Genomic DNA, 4,592 nt, shown 5'->3' with positions numbered 1-4,592 from the left:
CTAAGTGTCTATGAGTTGTGTAGTTTCTATTATAAATATATTGCTGTGTATAAATTTAACATGGACTCAGATGATTGACAGATTGGTAAGTTCGTAACTTATTTATCCTTTACTTGTCATGTGATCTTAAGAGTTAAACTTGTCTCAGAAAAGAAGGATGTTACAGCATGAACCTGTATTGAGCTCTTTAAGTGATACTAGTTTAACCAAATAGAAGACTTGCTGGATCATGGTTTAGTGTTAAGGTACTTTTCACACAGATACAAAAATGACATTTGACATGAAGTAGCAGTGCTAAAGCACTCCATGTGTTTTTCCCCTACATCCCTTGAATAAGATTAGGAAGTTAAAAACAGTTCTTCTGTGGAAACTAATATTTAATCATATTAAACAGGGTAAATTTCCAGTAATTTAATCATTACTTGTATGAGCGTAGTAATAAAGTTGTTTGTGCTGTGTTGACTATGGGACGGATGAAAAGTTTTCACATTTTTTTCTAAGATGCTTGAGGAAACAACGTATATAATAGCAAACACTATGTAATATGTCCATTTTTTAATCTTTTTTTGATCTAATTCACAGTATTTTTGGTGGTTTGAGTTGTTTGTTCAAAGCAAAAAACCTCTTAAGTTTTTCTGCCTATATCCATGTCATTTATTTTATGTATTCACAAGAAATACTTCATTTTAAAATTTTGTTTTTATTTTTTTATGCTTATCAGTAGTCTTATCAGTGTGCTGTAGTTTTAATTCAATGTCCAGATAACCTAAATAGCAAGGAGTTGTTTTTCAGGCCCTGTGATAAAGAATTGACTACAGGAATGTATATTTTGTAATTGAGATGATGTAGTGCTGTCATCCAGGTACAAATTCTCTAAATCTAGTGGTGAGCAGAAATGGACCTGTAGCCATAATTAACTTGGGTCTTGAATGAATGCCAGGGTTTAAATTAATTGTGTAGTTGGAGAGAATGGCTGCACTTTGGCCATCTAAATTGTTGGGTTGGTGGAAAAGTCGTGACACATTTTTGTTTGAAAAACGGAAAAAAGTCACTATGACTTTTCCAGCAACCTAATAGAAAGTGTTAGTATCTTCCTTGTTACGAAGTAGGTAAAGAAAATGTATTGTCAAATAAAGTGAATTCCTTTGAAAGTACACCATTGTTGACTTCTCAAATAGCAATTTTAAAGAGACATCAGAATCAAACAATGTTGGGTAATAAACTCTAAAAAACTTCTTTAAAAAGGTTAAGAACTTTGTAAAATGCATGTTACAAGTATTCTACATTGAAGACTTTTTGGAACTTGCTGTGGAACTTACTTTGAAAGGGTAAGATGATTTAATGAAATGGTGAGCAAAAACATTTGACTTTTTTTCTTAGTGTAGTAGGTGTGTTTGAAATAGAAGTATATAGCATGTCAGTATTAGGTTTTTGTTTTTGTTTTTTTTAACTTAGCTTTAGCTCATAGGAAAAGGATGGTTATTTCCATGGTTCTCAACCTTGATGTCCTCAGTCTTATTTGCAAGAGACCCAGGCAGGTATTTTTGTTGGCAGGAGATTTTAAATTACAGCCAGCTATTAACCTCAGCTTGGTATTCCAACTACAAATTTGGGTTTTTTGGTAGGTGATTGGTGGTGGTGGTAGGTAGGTTTTGATAATCATGAAAGTGTATTATTTGATTCTTTATCTGTCCTGTGTAAGAAATTACATATTTGATTCTTTATCTGTCCTGTGTAAGAAATTACATCATACTTTGTGTGGTGAGGTACTCCTAGAAATTAGCCAAACGTTTAGTAATGGGCTGAGTTGTTTACACATACTCTTATTTATCATGAGCTGAAATTTTCACTATAATATTAATCTTTTCTCACATTTATTTATGCATACAGAATTGGGGGATAACCCAGAGATATGGGGGTAAGAGGATTCACTAGGGACAGATTGGGGAGCAGAACAGGCAGATAAGCTGAAATACACTGCCAAGTGAGTGAGCCATGCCATGTGGATCACCTTTCTGGCCTGGGATTGAATTTATGCTGCGGTGGCTGCAGTAGCTTCATAGTGCTGTGCTTTAACCCATTGTGCCACCAGGGAGGCCTCACATTTCAACTTTCTTAAAGGGGTTTCCTTTGTGGAGTATTCTGTTGAATAACCTCATGAGGTCTGTATATATTTTGGGCATGCTTTATGGCATCAGTTTAAGTTAATAGTTTATTTTAGGGTTATAAGTGCATTTATTTTTCCTTTTTATCACCTGTATTTATTGCACAGATACTACTCCATTGTGGCTGTAACAGTGGTGCTGACTTGCAGTCAGTACTATCCTGTAACTAATACCTGTATGTAAACTGATGTCTAAGTTTACAGCAAGGAAATTGGACTACGGGTATTTCTGATCTACAGATGTTCTTGTAAGTTGAACATACAAAGGTCAATGATAATTACCTTTGGGCTAGATGACAAATCTCCCAGATTTGTGATATTTTCACGCTTGGACCAGAATTTTCCCCAAGAGGTGAAAGGTTACACCCAGTAATTAAACACCAGTGATTGCATATTTTTTTAAATGGCAAAAATTCTCATCTTTGTCATTTAAAGAATAATTTGCATTAGCAATAGGTTTGAAATAGAAGCTGAGCTGTTAATAAACTTTATCTGCCTAAAATGTTTCTAATATAACAAATCATGTGACTCATTTTGCAACTTAGATCCCTCAGGAATTTGTTAAACTAGTCTGAACCATCCAGAATACTATCACTGGAAATGTCTGTTTAGGTTTTAATCGCAAAACTATGGAATGACTTGACTATCATAGGCATTTACGTGGACCAGATTTCAAGAGTCAGCTGAAGCAGGTGATAAGTAATTTTCAACTGAGCACCTGCCAGCTAAACTAATGCTCCTGAGTGAAGGATTGGACTTGGATTAGTATATTCAAGTTATAGAAGAAAAGAGCCATAGTGTATTTTAAGGAGGTACACATGGAGGGGCACATGCTATTGACACCTTTTTAAAGAAATCTTGGGGCTCACAGTGAAACAGTACAGAGATTTCCCAGTTGCTCCCTCCACCCTCACATATGCATAGCCTTGTGCATTTTTAACAGCCTCTACCTAGATTTGCTAAAACTGGTGAATCTGTAATGACAAGTAACCCTGAGTCCATGCTTTACATAAGGGTTCACTTATGCCTGTGTACATTTTATGGGTTGGATACATATAATGACATCCAACAGCCCTAACAATCCCCCATAATCTGTGTATTCACACACCAGTCTGTTACATGATGGAATAATTCCTCCTTTACCCCTCTGAAAGCCCAGTTGATTTTTAATCATTGAAGACTAGTTTTGCCTATATTTCAACAATGAAACTCTAGGTAGTCATTCACCAACTAGCCCTTCTTCCCACCTTTCTTAAGGCCTTACATTGTCATCTTGAAAGCATGGAAATCTAAGAGCAAATTGGTTTCTTGTATCCTGGTGCCCAGTTAACATATTCTAATAGGGAGGGCTTGACCCCACAAACACTGCCCATCTCTGATCTTATGGGTATTAGTACTTTCAAAAAGTGAACTTTTCTACTTTTATTATTAAATACTTAACAATAATGTCAAGCAATAGAGATGTATATAAAATGTTTTCCTCCCATGGTTCTGTGAGGCTACTTCAATTAAGGCTTTGTGGATACCTTCAGTCATACTTGCTAGATCTACCTGCTGGTTGGGTGGTCATACTTCATCGTCATGTAAATTAACTTGCCTTCTGGGAGCAACTTAGGTTAATTTAGATTGTACCAGCACAGTAGTGAGTTAATGGAAGTATGATAGGCCCCTGCTAAATGTTAAGACAAGTTAATTTGGCCAGGTGTGTGGTCATAGTTGGACACAGCTCCAATTGTTTGCCTAGAACTTAAGGGCATCCAAGGAAGCAGAGCTTTCAGGTTTCCACTCAGAGTAGCTGGTCACCCCAATATGGGATTCTGTGCCTACACAATATAAGCAAAGAAACCTCACCCAATTTTTAACAATTTGGCAGACTGCAGGCTCTGCTTTGACTGTCATCTGGATTCCTAGTAGGGAAATGGGTGAAGTAGTACCTGGATGACTCAAACTTATAAGTCCATCTGTTAATTGACCTGGTAGCCTGAGTCTGAAAAACCAGTCTTTGTATTTAAAAACCTATCACTTTTGGACCTGCAACTTAACAACATTCGAAGCTCTGTGCTATATTATGAGACTTTCAAGACTTAGCAAATTGAATAAGTCTTAGCAACTTACTAACATTTGTCTAAGGTGGGGTCATCAGAGGTAGACATAAATTGAAAACAGAAAAAGGAGGGCCCTCCCTGGTGGCACAGTGGGTTAAAGTGCAGCACTATGAAGCTATCTGCAGTCACTGCAGAATGAATTCAATCCCTGGCCAGGGAGGTGAGCCACATGGCACAGCAGATCTTGCCTGTCTAGCTTGCTGCTCCCCTCAGCAGTGTACTTCACTCCATCTTCCTGTTCTGCTCTCCATTCTGTCTGGTGAAGCCTCTCACCTCCCCCCCCACCCCACCACCACACACCTCTGGCCTACACCCCAGTTTTT

The sequence above is a fragment of the Condylura cristata genome, unplaced genomic scaffold, assembly GCF_000260355.1.
Source record: "Condylura cristata isolate star-nosed mole 26May11 unplaced genomic scaffold, ConCri1.0 scaffold00021, whole genome shotgun sequence".
Classification (NCBI taxonomy): Eukaryota; Metazoa; Chordata; class Mammalia; order Eulipotyphla; family Talpidae; genus Condylura; species Condylura cristata.
The sequence above is the reverse complement of the archived record's forward strand: the minus strand, read 5'-3'. Positions refer to the sequence as shown.